This window comes from Echeneis naucrates, chromosome 2, assembly GCF_900963305.1.
Source record: "Echeneis naucrates chromosome 2, fEcheNa1.1, whole genome shotgun sequence".
In the NCBI taxonomy this organism is placed as follows: Eukaryota; Metazoa; Chordata; class Actinopteri; order Carangiformes; family Echeneidae; genus Echeneis; species Echeneis naucrates.
The window spans coordinates 9,167,525-9,185,172 of record NC_042512.1 but is presented as its reverse complement, the minus strand read 5'-3'; the positions used below and the strand labels follow the sequence as shown (position 1 = coordinate 9,185,172).

Below are 17,648 nucleotides of genomic sequence, written 5' to 3'. Positions count from 1 at the left end.
ATTAGCTATGTTAGCATAACGACGTACCGACCTTAAACAAGGAGGGCTCTGCTAATCATGTCTATTAAATGTTGTTTAAGAACAGTTTCACATGAAAACAGAGAAAAGACAACTTTAAAGAAATTTAGCGTCAGAGTTCTCATTAAAGTTCTTACCTGAACTCCGGTGAATATTTGCTACAGGTGCTGCAGGAAGACGGAAGCTTGTGAATTTACAGCATTTAGCTTGCAGCAAAACTTCCTGAACTTGTTTTCAGCACTGCTCCTTTTTTCAGTTCAGTTCGAAGTTTTATTTCATTTTCCATTTTCCTGCAAAAAGTCGAGCTGCAGCCACTTTAATGACAACAATGACAACTGAGGGGACACATGGGAGGAAGTCACCAAAATGGATGGCGACACCTGCTGGTGAAATTCACGAAGCATTTGAAGAGTTTGAATTCACTGATAAATAATAAATAATCTAATAATGTGAAAATGAAAAGTCTGATGCTTTAAGTATTTCCATAAGCATTTTCTGACTTCTAACTCTTCTCTAGAAACAGACAGGTAGAAACTAAATTCCTGCTGTTTTATTGTTCTGTAAGAGCTGAGAGAATACATGTCTGTAAGTGTTGTTGTACTTGTCTGTATTACTGCCATGTTGGAGTTGGAATAAATTCACTGACGCTTTAAAATGATCGCGGTACTGATGCTAATCCCGTTAGCCGGTCTATGGCGTTTTCCATTGTATGTTAGCATTAAATGGACATAACAGACTTTTTGTTAAGATGAAATGATGGCAGTAATGCTGGTTAAAATGACTTTGAATGCTATTTTAAATATGTGTGTTTTCAGTCATTTGTGGTTTTAAGTTACTCTTTCATTTTATTATTCTCTTTCGGTCGAAAAAAGCCGAGTCCAGTCGAGGAGAGCCGAATCTTCAGAGAATCCGACATTGACATAGATATGAAGTTTTACAGGTGACCAAGAAGAGACGTTTTCTTTGCTCTACAACGTAACTTTGTGAAAATAACATGTCTGTGGTTGTTTTCTGATCCCTCCTTCGTTTCTTCATGTCTTCTGTTTGTGTCTCTCTCTCGGAGTGATGTTGTTACTGAAGCCGACTCTGACCCCTCACTGAGCGGGTCGGTGCGGAGAAACACTCCGTTACCTCCGACAGCTGAGCGGTATCGCTTCTCGGCCTTTTGGCTAAGATCAAGTGTAGTATCTGTTCTTATCAGTTTAATATCTGACACGTCTCCTACCCGGGGACCATATATTAAATAGATTTTTGGAACAGGGAGATGGAATAGGGGCTTGCTCCGTCCACTCCACGCATCGACCTGGTATTGCAGTATCTCCAGGAACGGTGCACTCCCTCTGTGTGTTCAATACAAGTCCTGTTCAGCTCAACATCACCTTAAACACATGATGTTGTCTTCATGTGTGTAACGCTGAGTGTACAGAGTGTTCATGTTCAGTTTATGGTTTTAGAATCAGTGATGCATTCATGTAGAAACATCAGTTTAATGTTGCTGATTTCATCAGGTTATATTCTGCTGACCAGACTGAATCAATAAAGTTTTCTTTCAACACGTCATCGTTTAAATGTTGGTTGTGTTTTGCATTTGTCAGCTGAATCTACAGTCACTGGAATTATTTAATGAGTTAATTTACAGTTTAAAAAACAGTTTAATTTAATTAGTTTTGAACAAAGAGCTCCAGCAGATTGTTTGAGCTGAAGAAAACAATGCTGTCTGTTTCCAGATGATGAACTCAGTTCTCAGTTGATGCTCAGTTATCTCCATCTAGTGGACAGATGGTAGAAGTTGATTCCTGAAAAGAGGAGGTGACTTTTCCTCAGATCAAATTTCTTCTCTTCACTTGTTTCCGCATTTGAGGTTTAAACCCAACCACTAAACTCTCATTATTAACTAAAGAAGTGCCCCGTGTGAGGCTCGAACTCACGACCTTCAGATTATGAGACTGACGCGCTGCCTACTGCGCCAACGAGGCCTGGAACAGGCGGAGCACCCAAAGGACCCCGGGCACGTCGGGGGCACCCAGCACAGCACAGACTAACCTCAGGGGAACAGACCGTTGCCAAAAGGAACATCATCAAAATCAAAAACGTGGCAACTTTCATTTATTATTTTTGTTTTTATATATTTTATTGTATTTTACGTTGCATATGTTTACTTGTGTTGGTCTGTAGCAGCAGGGTGGCAGTGGGGGGTTAGAAATTACGGGGAAAAAGAAAAGACAGAGGGACGCTTGTTACTGTAAATTACTGTGATGAGTGCTGATTCTCTCAAATAAAAATATGTTTAAAACAAACAAACAAACCAAATCAATTAAACGGCTTTGCTTTGTCGTGACACCGTGTTTCCCACACAGGTTCAAACACAAGCTCCTCCTTTGTTCTTCTGCTGAGTGAGACGGAGCTCTGATGTCACTCCTCAGTAAGGAAAGTCCTAAAAGTCAATAGAATTCGGTTCATTTTATTTGATAATTGTTTATTCATTATTCTTTTTTTTAAATGGCTTATGGTCTACAGACGTCTCCCATGACACTGGAGCCTCAAGCCAGCACCTTTGACCCACATCAAATCATGGACCTGTTGTTCCATCAGGTAATGGTTAGCACTCTGGACTTTGAATCCAATCTAGACTATGTAGTCTGTAGTTAATAATGAGAATTTAGTGGTTGGGTCTAGAACCTGAGATGGATGGATGTTCAGTAAACATCAGAGGGTCATTCTGTGGAATTCATGTGCAGCTGTATGATTTAATGTCCTCCTTATGTGTTACCAGTTACCAGTAAAAGAGATTTACAAAATTCACCTGCTGAAAAAAATCCCCAAAACTGTCAAAGAAATGCAGCACTTGGACCGTCAGATTTAGGAGGGCAGATCTAGAAATTGAAATACTGCAGGTGGGTGCAGGTCACAGGTGAATTATGTCAACTATTGGAACTGTAACAGATTGGTTTCAGACATTTATGTGACACACAGTCAGGCCATGTCCTCTGTGTCTCTGCAGTTTTACAGGCGCAAAACAAAACATGATAATGCTGCCTGTCCTGCTGATATCAAAGCTAGCATTAACTTTTCTGTTTCCTCACCAGAGACTGGCAGCTGGACACGTGTCAGGATGGCTCAGTGGTCTGAGGTGCCAGACTCAAGATCTTTCCTGCACAAATGTGCCTTGAACATGAAAGTCTCATGGTTTCATAGATCAGTGTCACCTGTCACTGCTGTGGAGTCTATAATGTGAAGCTGCATCACCTGAACAGGGACTTGAACCCTGGACCCTCAGATTAAAAGTCTGATGCTCTACCGACTGAGCTACTCAGGCTTCTGATGGCTGTATAATTCAGATGGAATTCGATAAATTATTTCAACTTGACTCGTTGAACAAACAGCCCTGTCCCAGCAGGGGTTGATCCTGCAGGTCATCTCTCTCTGTTTCCTGAAGGCCTCTCTGCCATTTACTAATTAAAATATATTCATAAAAAACCAACATGTTTCTATCATATGATGATGAAATCTAAAGGCTCTCTGATCATCACATTGAGAAGTTCATCTGGTTTGTGATATTTCTTCATATGATAGTGAGGTAAAATGTGTTCAGTGGGATGTGTGTGTATCCAGCAGGACTGACAGCTTCATGTGGGATTCTCACAGAGATGATTCAAACCTGATCACAGTGATCAGTATGGATATACAGTATGTTTGCTGTCAGTGGAGGAAACTCTCAGACAGGACTAATAGTCATGTTTGGGATGTTCCTGGATTTGAGTTGAATGAGTGTAAATTCTCTCTGATTTTAACACACGTTCACACATCCACCTCTATTCAGACATGGAGTTTACATATTGTTTGGAATTCTAATGTGAATGTCACAAGCAGCTTTTTTTTTATTATTAATGTTAAGACCCAGAAAGCAGCATATTTGATTGATTGTTGTACCAACCTGAAGATGATCAGTGTTTATAGCTCATAACCTGATCACAGATCAATAATCAGCCATTGGAAGACGCTCTGAAACTTTCCTCTGCAGTCAGAACTCATCCACCTTCAGACTGGACATCTTCTGACTGTAGAACTGGAGCTTTTTATACATCTCACTGCAGCACAATAAAGTCCTCTGTGAGTATTGTGTGTCCCACAGTGTACATAACATCTGAGCAGCAATACTTCCACCTGCTGGAGATTTATTGTTATTACAGCTGTAAAATAAATCTGTCAGAACATGAACTCAGTCTGTAGAATCCAGAAGATTAATGACACACTTTGTCCTGCTGTTATGGAATCAAATCCTACTTTAGGTTTTCTATATGTTAAACTGATAAACACTGTTGGGGATCAAACAGAAAAGGACAGAGGTATGAAAGGATATTTCTTTTCTTTTAATTAAAAGAAACAATGTCACAACAAATAACAATTTACATAATTAGGAAATATAACTCCAAAAAATTGACAAATACAGTCCTTAATCCTACTGCTGGGACTTGAACCCAGGATCTCCTGTTTACTAGACAGGCGCTTTGACCAACTAAACCACAGCACCACTCTGATGTACAAGGATGTATTTTGGATCTGAAAATACCCCCAACATACGTGGCTGACCATCGTGACTCTTACCAAAGTGTCTTTAGCATATAATAAACTGTCACATTAATGTCCTGAATGTGCTGTGTGTAAATAATGAGGTTCATCAAAAAAAAAAAAAAAAAAGCCCCACAAATGTTCCATCAGTAACCATCAAAGGAGATGCTGATTCTGTGATGTCACAAAGGTTCTAATGACAGCAAAGGGATCAAAGACTCCTCCCACTTTTTTGTCATGAAGTCAACTTTCCACATGGCTCGTTGGTCGAGGGGTATGAGTCTCGCTTAGGGTGCGAGAGTTCCCGGGTTCGAACCCCGGATGAGCCCAGCTGTTGCCTTTCAGTCAATAAGGGTACTAACCATTACACTATAGAGCTGTGTGAGTTTTGCTGTCTGGTAGTTTTGTGGCTCATGCTGTGCTGAGGAGAAGGGATATTGTTGATTGACTGCTTTTCACAGGAGACAAACTTTGGTAGGAGTCATGATGGTCAGCCACTTATTTTGCAATATTTTCAGATCCTCTGTACGTCTTTGTAGTGCTTTTGTGGTGCTGTGGCTTAGTTGTTTGCATGTGTTCTTCAACAACATTCAATAGACATGATTAGCAGAGTCCTTCTTGGAAACTTCACTTAGTTGCATCTAACTCAGCTACGTTAGACGGGTTTCTGAGGAACTCAGACATCTGGGAGAGACTCGGAGTAGAACAGCTGCTCCTTTCTGATGCTCCACTGACTGAGCTACAGATGATTCAGTAACAGCTGAGTTATCTTTAGTCCAACAACTGCTGTCCATTTCTACCACAGGGAGCCACAGGCTTTAGTGTTTTCAGTCCGAACCCCTTTATTGTGAAAAAGTCAAATTCACATTTTATACGGATTTTTCATCCACTTTGGAAGAGTTTGGATCACAAATTTTGCAAAATTCTTCCCTTTGTCAGGAGTGGGATTTGAACCCACGTCTCCATTCAGAGACCAGAATGCCCTTTAGTGCAGGAAGGAGTGAACCTTGAGTCTGGCGCCTTAGACCACTCGGCCATCCTGACATGTACAGCCTGCTGGCAGTCTCTGATGAGGAAACAGAAACGTTAATGCTAGCTTTGATAGGACAGTGTCAGCTACACAGTGCACAGTAGTTAGCTGTGTATGAGGCAGCTGAGCTGCAGATCCAGTCAGGGGGCATCACCTGCCTGGTGAACACATGGCACCAGGATCCACTGTGGAAGAAGGCCAGCTGGCAGAGGCAGAGTTCTGCTGGGTATCTTCAGGTCTATAAAGCTGTTTAATCACCCAACGTGGGGCTCAAACCCACAACCCTGAGATTTAGACTCTCATGCTCTACCAACTAGCCAGGTTGCTACAAGCACATGAAACGGCCACAAAAGACTGTTTGGCTGTGCAGTCAGCATTGGTGGTTCAGTGGTAGAATTCTGGCTTCAATTCCCGGCCAATGCAATGGTCACTGCTCTCCATGAAAAGCAGCAGTCAGCTCTGCCTGGATACAACAGTGGTCAGGGCTGCACGTTTATACTGAAACACTGACAGGTCTCCTCCTTCTCACTCTTTTCCTTCCTCTGGGTTCCAGCCCTCGTTGGTGACCACCTTTAGTTCCACTTCCAGGTCATGGAAGCAAAAATGAGAAGTCATTTCCACTGTGTGCTGTACAAGTGGGGGAAACAACAAGATAAAGGTTTCTGCATTGCTGTTCAGTCAGTTCAACAGCAGGCTGCCATCCACAGTTCAGTTCAACACAATTATATTAAAATATTGTCGCCATCACAAATTTGCTTTCGGCTTTCGACTTTGTCGAGCCAGCTCACCCAAACAAAGCCCGGCTCTGTTGAACTTCCTTCATAAGATACTCCTCTGCTCTCATCGTAAAAATTGTCTAAGTTTTAAACAAGATAAGTTGTGGAGATGCCAGGGATTGAACCCGGGGCCTCATCCATGCAAAGCATGCACTCTCCCACTGAGCTATATCCCTTCCATGGCGTGGTAGCTTTAGCAGTTTTTTTTCCCAGACTATAGGAAGACTAATAAAGTCTAATCATGTGAAAATGAAAAGTTTGGTGCTTTTCGTATTTCCATAAACCTTTTGTGACTTCTAACTTCCCCTGCACAGTGTTTTATCATGAAGTCTTTTTCAGTGTGCTTCTAATGTGCAAATAAACTAAACTAAAGCAGACAGCAACAAAAAGGGAGACACACAGAGACTGAACAGGCTGATCAGGAGAACAGGCTCTGTGGTCGGCCTGACTCTGACGGTTGTTTGCTTTCATGGACCAAGTTTCCCAGGTGGGGAGCTACAGAGCATGTTGGAGAATCTCTGTAATCTGCACAGCCTTAAAATATGACACAGCTGAGTGCTGTTGTTCGGACTCATCTAGCAGAGAGGAAAAACCTTTTTTTATGGCACAATCGCTCGAGGCCTTTTGCACAGGAAGTGCTTATCATGTTGTAACCTCCAGCTGATGAAAACCCAAAGGTAGTTTATTTCTACAACATCTGACTTTAGCAACAAGGAACTGCTGGGATTTAAACAGGCTGCTTTAACCAGCCAACATACACAACTTGACATTCTCCATGTTTTCCTGTTAATCAGTGCTGCTGAAAAACTCCTGACCTGTCTCATCATTTTTCTGTTCTTTGGAGAACAAATTTAATCTGTCTACAAACCTGAAGACAGGGTCTGTTCCATGAACACGACATGCTGACGTTCTTCAGATTATGAGACTGACACACTGCCTACTGCACCAACGAGGCCTGGAACCCAGAGTAAGTAAAAGAGTGAGAAGGAGGAGACCTGTCAGTGTTCCAGTATAAACATACAGCCCTGCCCACTGTTGTATCCAGGCAGAGCTGACTGCTGCTTTTCATGGAGAGCAGTGACCATTGCATTGGCCGGGAATTGAACACGGGCCTCTCGCATGGGAGGCGAGAATTCTACCACTGAACCACCAATGCTGACTGCACAGCTAAACGCACCTCCAATATGATGGCAATGCAGAGTAGAGCGTATCATATCTCCACTTGTCACATGGAAGTAATTCAAATTCAAACAACCATCTGTCTGTCAGGATGGCCGAGTGGTCTCAGGCACCAGACTCAAGGTAAACTCCTTCCTGCACTAAAGGGCATTCTGGTCTCTGAAACTTTGACTGTTTCATAATAAAGGAGTTAGGACTTAAAACACAAAAGCCTGTGTGCTCCCTGTGGCTCCCTCAGATCCAGGACCTTTATGTCATTGCAACTAATGGCTCGTTGGTCTAGGGGTATGATTCTCGCTTCGGGTGTGAGAGGTCGCGGATTCAAATACCGGACGAGCCCTTAGTGTTATATTGCCAATATCTTCCCAAAGTTTGTCTCCTGTGAAAAGCGGTTACCACATTTCCATCTGCTCAACACAGCAACAACCACTTTGTCTTGTCCAGAAACTGCAAGCAAAAGCTGGAATACAGGAAGTGATGAGCAGGAACTCCACTGAGAGTGAAGCACTGCTGGGGTTTGAATGCAACATCTCCTGTTTACAAGACAAGACTTACTGATACTAATACATACTACGCCAGCAGCCATTTGAAGCGAACGTGAAAGAGTGACATATGCATCTGTATCATGTTGGAAATCAATGAAAGACAGGAAATACCTTTGATCTCCAGTGACATCACACAGTCTCATTGTGGAGTTATTAGTTGTTGAAGTGTAATGTGTATACTGCAGCTGAGGTTGATGGTAAAGTGGTTTGAGCTACCATTTAAGCTAATTCCCCTGAGAGAACAAACTACCAGACAATTGGTCACCTGCCAAAATAAAAAAATATATAATCACACTGTGCACGTGCAAATAAGGATCAGTATATCATCACGGTACCGGTACACGGTTTTTGTTTAAGCACTGTGAGCAATGTTACAGAACAAACTGTCCCCTGATGGTCAAAGCATATCGTCCAAATAAAGAAATTTCAACAACTGAACATCATCTGTTCTCACCTATTTTGCTTCATCTGCTTTTTACTGTCCAGGACACAGAGAAAGAGGACGTCTCCACATGCACACTTGTTCTTCGTGTTTTCACTTACTGTTAAAGTAAAAAAATTAAATTTTAATTCATCCAAGTGTAATTAGTTGTTATGTAATACGTATTATCTACATAAAACAACTTTGTCCCCAAACATACCTTACAGCAGTAGAGGTGAAAGAAAAGAAGCTTCTGTCAGTAGTGGGATTTGAACCCACGCCTCCAGGGGAGGCAGAAGGATTGTCCGGGGAAGTGTTGGAGAAGTGTTGGAGAAATGTTGGAGGCCACAATCACGTACACAAAGTCCGAAATTCATCAGACAATCAGCGTCATGGATTCTTCCCCCAGCTCCAACATTTCCAACATTTGACCAATCACAGAAGCCTGTTGATAATGAAGCACGGGAAGTACTTATCTTGTGCAACACCCTGATCTCTCAATTATCCACGCAGCTTGGAGAAATTTATCCTGTGTAGTCATCCTACCAAATTACCAAAGTGAACACAAGTGTACATGTGATGACAAAACAATGCTGGAGATGCAACCCGGGGCCTCATACATGCAAAGCATGCGCTCTACCACTGAGCTACATCCCCTGTGTGGTGTGTTAGCTTTAGCAGTTTTAGCAGCGTTAGCTAACCAGACAGCTTCTGAGCTCCTGCGACAGCTAAAACACCAATTTCCCTTCTCCGCAGCACAGCATGAGCCACAAAGTTACTGTTGCTTCACTTTACAAGATACTATAAATAACACAACCAGCCAACCTCACACAGCTCCATATAATAAGGGTTAGCTCTTCCGGCGATTGTGGCCGAGTGGTTAAGGCGATGGACTTGAAATCCATTCGGTTTTCCCCGTGCAAGTTTGAGTCCTGCCAACAATGGTTAAAACATAATTTTGATGAAAATATGTTTCCCACTATACCACCATTGCATGTGGCTGGATCAGCTCTCACTGCTGCAGCCCGGGTTTGATTTTCGGTCAGGGTAAAAAAAACCTCAAAGGTTTGGAGGAGAGAAGAGTATGTGACCATGACTGTCCTGTGAGCTTCATTCACAATATGATCCTCTACCACTGAGCTACATCCTCTTTGGACCTTTACTGAACCACAGAGGCTCTGAGCTGCTGCAGCTGGTGAAAAGAGAAACTGTTTCATGAAGCCTCCTCTCTGCTCAGGGTTGGATCACTGTTTTGGGTGGAGTGGAGTTACTGTTATATGTAGTCACTATCCCACTAAATCAGAAGACAGAGGTTCCACTGAGACTTGAACTCGGCTCACTGGATTCAAAGTTCAGAGTGCTAAACATTACACCATGGAACCACAGGACTGTTAGCTGATCTTTATCAAAGGCGCTGGCTCGAGGTTCCAGTGTCGAGGGATGTCATTGCTGGAGCCAAACCGTCTCCACTTCTTAAATGGTGAATGTGTGCCTCTGTGTTTTTTTTTTTCTTTTGCAAGAAAATGTAAAATGTTTACTTCTTCTACGATACAGATACAGACGTTTCAGAGAACAACTGCAGAGATGACTTTCTGCTTAGTTGAGGTGATGAGGAGGAACTCCACTGAGAGCGAAGCTCTGCTGGGTGAATGCAGGATGTCCTGTTTACAAGACAGACACTTTAGGCAGCTCAGCATCAGCACTGCCAGTTTCTCTTTGAAAATCTGAGTATCCAGTTCCAGAACAGCTGATCTTAGTTGGTTCATGTTCATGTTGAGTTGCACGCATGCACAACCTCTATAAAAAGCCATCATCAATGGAGATCCAGTTACTTCAACACAGTGGAGTTGGAGGTCTTAAAGCAGGCCCATGGAGAGGATGAGTACGTTTCGCCGAAAATGTAACAGCTGCAGCAGCAAAGGAGAAACAGCATGAGAAGAAATTACTACCCGAGTCAACGTATAAGTTTGGATGTACACTTCAATTGATTTTACATTTAACTTTAAGAGATCGTAGTTTAGAACCAGAGCTCAGGCTGTTGGTACACAAACAAAGAAAGGCATACTTTATATGCCTATTATATATTCTGTGATGTCACAAAGGTTCTAATGACATCACAGAGATCAAAGACTCCTCCCACTTTTTCTCATGACCTCCACCATAGAGTGCTGCCTACAGACAGGAGGTGACCACTGTTGTATCACTTTTCATGTAGAGCAGCTGTGTTTTATATTGCAAGCAGCACTGAGTTTCTAACATTCAGGAATTGAAATCCCAGTCTTCCACAAGACAGGCAGAGATCCCGTCCACAAAGGGGTTTAAACAAAGAACATCCCTGGGTGGGCTTGAACCACCATCCTTTCAGATAACAGCCGAACACGCTGACCGATTGCACCACAGAGACGTGTTGAGACATGTTGAGAAAATAAAAGTGATGAACTGTGGATGGCAGCCTGCTGTTGGTCTGACTGAACAACGATGCAGAAACTACAGACAAATGAATCAGAATTAAAAATTAAGAATTAAGGGTTCAATTCAGTATAAAATGTCTTTTTAATCATCTGACATCACAGATCATCTGACAGCACAGATCGTCTGACATTGACATCCGAGTGGTTAAGGCGATGGACTGCTAATCCATTGCGCTCTGCACGCGTGGGTTGGAATCCCATCCTCGTCGGTACATATTTGCCCATGAAAGTGAGTCCACAATACACAAAGACTGCCTGATTAGATGGCACAGAGGCTCAAAATTTGCATTTCTTCACACGTGTAGCGTGGACAAGTACATGTTGTTTCCATTTTCCAAGGATGGTGTAGCAACATTTCTACATGTCAATGTCTGTTATATCTATAACATCTAACATTAGGCGCAAGGCACTGCTGGGATTTGAACCCAGGATCTCCTGTTTACAAGACAGGTGCTTTGACCAGCTAAGCAACAGCACCACTCTGAAGTACATGTATATGCAGAGTTATGATTCTTAACAATTTTTGTCACCTGTGAAAAGTGGTCACCAAATTTCCTTCTGCTACACACAAAATTAAAATGCATTTAAAATGTTCTGAGGCGGAGAACTTTTCAGTCATCAAAAATCTCACACACTACAACATTTAGTGTCTGCACACTCCCTGATGGTCTAGTGGGTAGGATTCGGCGCTCTAACCGCCGCGGCCCGGGTTTGATTCCCGGTCAGGGAAAATGCTTTTAACAGATATTGATAAAAAACAACATATCATAAAAAATTTCATATCAGTGCATCAGTAGTTTGAAGGTTTGAAGTCTTCTGTGTGACAGGCAGAGATACTGTCCACTATATTAACGAGGAGCAGGAAAGAGAAACATCATGTGGTGTGTGACTTCACTTCCTCTGTGGAAAAACAAACTGTGAATGAAGTTCTCTAATGTCTTGTGAATGATAGTCCAATAGTCCTCCTGGAATTCTAAAATTGTCTGTGATGTGAAGAAATGAAATGGATCATCAGAAAAACACTTCCTGCTGCACCACAGAGTATGTGAGGGTTTACCAAAAGGTGCAAACAGATGATCTGACCCTGACGTGAGTTGAACACGCAACCTTCTGATCTGGAGTCAGACGCGCTACCATTGCGCCACAGAGTCGCACAGACTTGCGAAACTGTGACAACCTTGAGATAGCTTAGTTGGTAGAACGGAGGACTGTAGAGGCTGGTTGTTAAAATCTTTCGGTTGCTGGCTCAAATCTGGCTCGAAGGAGAATATTTTTTTTCTTTTTCTCTTGTCCAGATACTGCAGCAAGGTACACATCCATTTGAAGTGAATGTGAGAGTGTGACGTATGCATGTTAGTTGTTGATGCTGTTCTGTAAAAATCTGATGACCCCAAATGTTTCCCCTGGCGTCAAATTCCGATGTGATGGGAGTTCTATGTTGACCTCTCACACCCGAAGCGAGAATCATACCCCTAGACCAACGAGCCATTGACAGCAGGACATTTATGGCATTTAAAATGTAGTCAAATGTTTTCTGAGCATTGATCATACACTACAACATTTAGTATCCTTCCTAACCTTCCTAATTTTCACTTCGGGTGCGAGAGGTCCCGTGTTCACCACACACTCCCTGATGGTCTAGTCGCTAGGATTCACCGCTCTTACTGCCAGAGCCTGGGTTCGATTCCCGGTCAGGGAAAATTGTTTTAACAGATATTGATAACGGTATCGGGGAAAAACTTCATATCGTTGTTGGCAGTTGTGGAACTAATTTTCACTCCTATGCCGATGATCCCCTCCAACGAGACAACGACCTTTTGTTACTCAGTGTGATTCAACTTTGTTAAGATTTGGCAATATATATGAATGAATCTGATTTAATTTGAATCTGTGATTTTTGTTTTGGTGGCCATCAGAATTTATAATGAAACTAGTTGTGCTAACTCAGACGTGGCTGGATTTGTGAAGTACGAACGCACTAACAAAATAAAAATAAACAGTCTGTATTTTTTGGGAATTTTTAGGATCATTTTTTGCAGCTTTAGCAGCCCGGCTAGCTCAGTCGGTAGAGCATGAGACTCTTAATCTCAGGGTCGTGGGTTCGAGCCCCACGTTGGGCGATAAGTAGTTTCTTTTTTTAGACCCAAACTTACCCAGCAGAACACTGCCTGGTTATGAGCAGGTTAAAAAGTACTGAGACCTCCACCTGCAGTCTATCCAATGACCAGCAGGGGGCTCCACTGGTTGACAAAAACAGTCAGGATGGCCGAGCGGTCCAAGGCACTGTGTTCAGGTCGCAGTCTCCTCTGGTGGCGTGGGTTTGAAAGGGTCATCTCTGCAGTTGTTCTCTGAAACCGTCTGTATCTGTATCGTAGAAGAAGTAAAAACAAATGGGAAAATAGCACTGAGTAACATTTATGTATGTTGTTGTTGCAACATGGAAAGACTAACACAACCACTGACGAGGATGGGATTCGAACCCACACATGTAGAGCACAACGGATTAGCAGTCCATCGCCTTAATCACTCGGCCTCCTCGTCAGGTTTGATACTTGTCCTGGAGTCTCCAGGGGAGACTGCGACCTGAACGCAGCACCTTAGAACGCTCAGCCATTCTGACGACAGAAGCTGAAAAATTTGCCCATCAAAGTGAGTCCAGTCATTCCAATACACAATGACCACGATCTGATCAGATCACATGGAGTCTCAGTTTGCACTTGCTCACACGTGTGGAGTGGACAAAACAGGTTGTCTACAGGTTAAGGTTTCACATTGGAACCTTCACTGTGTGAAAGGACAGATTTTCTTTCACCTCTACTGCTGTAAGGTTTTGGGACAAAGGTATTTAGTCTATATGCTCCCTGGTGGTCTAGTGGCTAGGATTCGGCGCTCTCACCGCCGCGGCCGTGGTTCGATTCCCGGTCAGGGAAAGTGTTTTTACTGAAAGATACAGATGATTGAAAAATTATAATTATTATGAGCCAAGTCCACTGTGACAAATAACAAAGGATTTTCTTTAGCATAAAATAAACTGTCACATTAATGTCCTGAATGTGCTGTGTGTAAATAATGAGGTTCATCAAAACAAAGTCAGAACCAGAGCTCAGGCTGTTGGTACACAAACAAAGAAAGACATACTTGTGGATTCACAAGATTATATCAGGATCTGACCTTTTCCTGTTCCATCAGTAACCATCAAAGGATATGCTGATTCTGTGATGTCACAAAGGTTCTAATGACATCACAGAGATCAAAGACTCCTCCCACTTTTTCTCATGACCTCAACAGTAGAGTGCACACTGAAGCTCAAAACACAAACGTAGTCATGCCAGATACCTTTGAGTTCTGCCGACAGAAGCAACAACAAAACTGGAACTAATTTTCACTGCTATGCAGATGAGCCCCACTACCTCTCACATGCTAAGCGAGCGCTCTACTATTTGAGCTAATTCACCTGGGCTGGCGTGCAAGCTAAGCTTTGGAAAAAAAAAAGTGAATAGATCGAAGGAGGCAGACTGGGTACTCGGCACTAAAACAACAGTTGAAATCTGCTTTACTTCCACTGCTAAGGAAAACTGCTGGGAGTTAAAACAAGCAAGGTTTATCCTGACGTATGTTTTCAAGACTGAAGATCTTCCCTCTTCAGCTAGTGCAGCTTCAGTATGGCATTGTTACTTTTGGAATGATGTCATCTTCAAACAACAAACTTTGGATAGTGAACAGCTAGCTGTTGCTAAAAAGCTGTTAGCAGAGGATGGTTTCGATCCATCGACCTCTGGGTTATGGGCCCAGCACGCTTCCGCTGCGCCACTCTGCTCATAGGACAACCGCTAAGAGAAGCATTTGTACAAAAGGAAGTCGTCTGTGTTTCATAATAGAAATGATCAGGATTGAATTCAACAGTCAAGTTAGTGCTCAAGTTACGGGAACATTTGCGACTTTCAAATTACTTTCTAAACCCCCACCACCCACATCACTGATACCTGCTGTCCTGGTGAAGAAGGAATGGCAATCCTCATCTTTTTTGCCAATTCCAACCAGGACAACCCCAAAGAGAAGCACTTATGCACAAAGACTTCATCGGTGTCAGATAAGTTCTATTAAGTTCTATTAAAGAAGCTCAAAAGACCTTGGAGGACCTCATGGTCCTGCCAGATAACTTTGAGTTCTGCAGACAGAAGCAACAACAAAACTGGAACTATTTGGACTGAACCTGGTTTGTCTGTATTACTTCCAAGGTAGGCTTGGAGGTCTACCAGGTCCAATTCTCTCCAGATGTCCCCAAACACACGCTTCCCCTCCAGGTTTTTCATCTCCAGTATAATTCCCTCAAAAAGAGTTGGAAGCTCACAACAAGAAGGTGCTGTTTCCTTTGAGGAGGAAACTATCTAGGCTGGAAAATGCTGGCTACCTTGTGTGTCGTTGTTGTGGCCGAGTGGTTAAGGCGATGGACTTGAAATCCATTGGGGTTTCCCCGCGCAGGTTCAAATCCTGCCAACAACGGTCTGTTGTTGTCACAACATGTGCTTCTTCTTTTTGCTGCCACAGTCCTGGTCATATTGGATGAACTGTTACTGCCTTCACTCCAGACGTCCAAGAATCATGCTACATGTTAGGAGAAATGACACTTCCTGACTGAATACCCAACAACTTGTCCATCTCCTCCTTAAAGTTGCATACTTATTCTGAATGTGTGTAGAAACAAGGATGGAAGGTCTCTGGTCCAGTCTCCTTGATTCACAAGGAGAGAATCTGTTAAATCTCATGTTCTTTTCATGTGATGGTGGTATCGTGGTCAGCAGAGCTGCCTTCCAAGCTACTGACCAACAGCGTGGGGAATAAGCTGAGATAACAGCTAACATTGCTGACAAAATTTAAACAAAAAGCTGCACACGTATTCACAAGCAGCCCGATTCTCATCTTGTCTGCCCAATGAAGCCCAATCTGGCAACTCTGTTGGTGAACACAGTCCAAATGAAGCCAGTGTTGGCTTTAGGGAGGGATGTTGAAGTCACTTGGCTTCACCTCCAACAAAGAGCTAGCCTTGTGGAGCCATTCGGGGTGCTAACCATTACACTATTGTCGAGGAAGGAAACAAAAATGGGAAAAAAAACATTGAGCCTAAATCAAAAGAACATCAGATTGAGACAGGAAGAAAAAAATGTGAAGTGAAAAGTGTGAAAATAATGATTATCATCAGCATGAACAATAAACATGAACACAAAATAAAGTTTGACACAGAGAGGCTGTAGCCTAGTGTGTACAATAACTACACAACTTTAGTGGTCACAAACTGAAGTTGTAATCTGGTTACATGAGAGGTTACATGTTATCTTTCAAAGATACACAATCCATGAATGACTCAGTTAACTGAACAAATTAGTTTGAACCACTCACTCCCTCATTTTCTACCAGTTATCCACCACTGCTGAGACCAGACCGTGCTCAGATGGCATTTTCACTTTACAACAGCCAGAAAACATCATGAGGTGCCCAAGTGGTTAAGGTGATGGAATGCTAATCCGTTGTGCTTTGCACATATGGGTTCAAATTCCTTCCTTTTCAGTCTTCAGCTCTCTTTGATTGACTTTTGAAATCATCAACATTACCCTAACAAACAGCACTCACTGCTCCCAGAACACAAGTCTGTGTTTCAGTTTGGGAATTGTCGATGACATTGGAGAGTTCCGAGTTAGAGCTGAAGAAGACATGGCTCCAAGACTGAAAGACCAGAAACTGAAAGGGGAAAAAGCATAGAAAATAGAAACATCCATGCAGAAAATAATCATCAATGTCTCTCATCAAGTCACATTAAGCTTTCATTCTGACCTAACTCTGGTGATTACTGATTAGGGTAGTGTTGTTTCAATTGATCAGGAGAAATCTGTTCAAAATGGGAATCTTCATCATTTTGTTGAAATTCTAACCAGGACAACCCCAAAGAGAAGCATTTGTGCACAAATAATTCATCAGTGTTTCTGATTGAGGTGATCTGAGTTAGATTCTAAGAAGGGTCTAATGGGAAATGGGTAAAGGAAGGAAAACTTCTGAAATCACCAACATTACCCCAACTGATAGCACTTACTGCTCTCAGAACACAAGTCTGTGCTTCAGTTGGGGAAATGCTGATGACAAATTAATACATTACACAACTAATCCTGCTAACTAATTTTTCCTCAATATTCCAACCAGGACAACCCCAAAGAGAAGATGTTGTTGAATCATCAATGTCTCTGATTGAAATGATCAGAGTTAGATTCTAAGACGAAATGGCTCCCAAACCTCTCGTTGTTTTTGTCAGTCAGTGTTTTTCTGCTCCAACAAGTAGCACTTACTGAAATCAACAGTCAAGTTAGTGCTCAGGTTAAGGTAACATTTGTGACTTTTAGATTACTTTCTTAACTCCCACCACCCCAAAATTGATAGAACCTGCTGTCCTTGTGATTTGACTTTTGAAATCACCAACATTACCCCAACTAATAGCACTTACTGCTCTCAGAATACAAGTTGGTGCTTCAGTTCGGGAAATATTGATGACTCATTCAGCTGATCTGAAGAAAATTGTTGTGTTTTTTTTTTTTATTCCATCCAGGACAACCCCAAAGAGAAGCACTGATACAAAAGGCATCAGTGTTTCTA

The 17,648-nt window shown here is 42.4% G+C and overlaps 13 non-coding genes across 13 annotated transcripts; 6 read left to right on the top strand and 7 right to left on the bottom strand.

The window, feature by feature from the left end:
- Window positions 1–1,167: 1,167 nt before the first annotated feature.
- Window positions 1,168–1,358, top strand: LOC115058055 (U2 spliceosomal RNA). Its single transcript, XR_003842017.1, has one exon. It is a non-coding gene; the product is annotated as a U2 spliceosomal RNA (small nuclear RNA).
- A 563-nt stretch (window positions 1,359–1,921) lies between these two features.
- Window positions 1,922–1,994, bottom strand: trnam-cau (transfer RNA methionine (anticodon CAU)). Its single transcript has one exon. It is a non-coding gene; the product is annotated as a tRNA-Met (tRNA).
- A 1,267-nt stretch (window positions 1,995–3,261) lies between these two features.
- On the bottom strand, window positions 3,262–3,334 carry trnak-uuu (transfer RNA lysine (anticodon UUU)). Its single transcript has one exon. It is a non-coding gene; the product is annotated as a tRNA-Lys (tRNA).
- Window positions 3,335–4,844: 1,510 nt separating this feature from the next.
- Window positions 4,845–4,916, top strand: trnap-agg (transfer RNA proline (anticodon AGG)). The gene has a single exon. It is a non-coding gene; the product is annotated as a tRNA-Pro (tRNA).
- A 604-nt stretch (window positions 4,917–5,520) lies between these two features.
- trnal-caa (transfer RNA leucine (anticodon CAA)) lies at window positions 5,521–5,631 on the bottom strand. Its single transcript has 2 exons — window positions 5,594–5,631; window positions 5,521–5,566 (listed from the first exon to the last, which is right to left on the bottom strand). It is a non-coding gene; the product is annotated as a tRNA-Leu (tRNA).
- A 1,847-nt stretch (window positions 5,632–7,478) lies between these two features.
- On the bottom strand, window positions 7,479–7,549 carry trnag-ccc (transfer RNA glycine (anticodon CCC)). The gene has a single exon. It is a non-coding gene; the product is annotated as a tRNA-Gly (tRNA).
- A 291-nt stretch (window positions 7,550–7,840) lies between these two features.
- On the top strand, window positions 7,841–7,912 carry trnap-cgg (transfer RNA proline (anticodon CGG)). The gene has a single exon. It is a non-coding gene; the product is annotated as a tRNA-Pro (tRNA).
- A 3,501-nt stretch (window positions 7,913–11,413) lies between these two features.
- Window positions 11,414–11,487, bottom strand: trnat-ugu (transfer RNA threonine (anticodon UGU)). Its single transcript has one exon. It is a non-coding gene; the product is annotated as a tRNA-Thr (tRNA).
- Window positions 11,488–12,088: 601 nt separating this feature from the next.
- On the bottom strand, window positions 12,089–12,160 carry trnaw-cca (transfer RNA tryptophan (anticodon CCA)). Its single transcript has one exon. It is a non-coding gene; the product is annotated as a tRNA-Trp (tRNA).
- Window positions 12,161–13,056: 896 nt separating this feature from the next.
- On the top strand, window positions 13,057–13,129 carry trnak-cuu (transfer RNA lysine (anticodon CUU)). Its single transcript has one exon. It is a non-coding gene; the product is annotated as a tRNA-Lys (tRNA).
- A 738-nt stretch (window positions 13,130–13,867) lies between these two features.
- Window positions 13,868–13,939, top strand: trnae-cuc (transfer RNA glutamic acid (anticodon CUC)). Its single transcript has one exon. It is a non-coding gene; the product is annotated as a tRNA-Glu (tRNA).
- An 815-nt stretch (window positions 13,940–14,754) lies between these two features.
- trnam-cau (transfer RNA methionine (anticodon CAU)) lies at window positions 14,755–14,826 on the bottom strand. Its single transcript has one exon. It is a non-coding gene; the product is annotated as a tRNA-Met (tRNA).
- Window positions 14,827–15,430: 604 nt separating this feature from the next.
- trnas-uga (transfer RNA serine (anticodon UGA)) lies at window positions 15,431–15,512 on the top strand. The gene has a single exon. It is a non-coding gene; the product is annotated as a tRNA-Ser (tRNA).
- The last annotated feature ends 2,136 nt before the right edge of the window (window positions 15,513–17,648 follow it).